The following is a 221-nucleotide window of genomic DNA, read 5'->3' as shown; positions in this document are numbered from 1 at the left end:
AAATCCCATAGGCAGAAGATTTGGGGTCATGTATCACTGAACCATCTGTGTAGATATGCACATGACCAGACCCCACCACATTTATAAAAAAAAAACAGGAAGCTTTGTATAAGCTGATGCACTGGAACATTCACATTGCACTTGTTCATAAAATCTACCCTCTTCCACTTTTTGGAGAGAATATTTACAGGTAGGCCAAAAAAGTCTTTGATCGTATGCTT

This window comes from Nicrophorus vespilloides, unplaced genomic scaffold, assembly GCF_001412225.1.
Source record: "Nicrophorus vespilloides isolate i.1.1-1 unplaced genomic scaffold, Nicve_v1.0, whole genome shotgun sequence".
Classification (NCBI taxonomy): Eukaryota; Metazoa; Arthropoda; class Insecta; order Coleoptera; family Silphidae; genus Nicrophorus; species Nicrophorus vespilloides.
The sequence above is the reverse complement of the archived record's forward strand: the minus strand, read 5'-3'. Positions refer to the sequence as shown.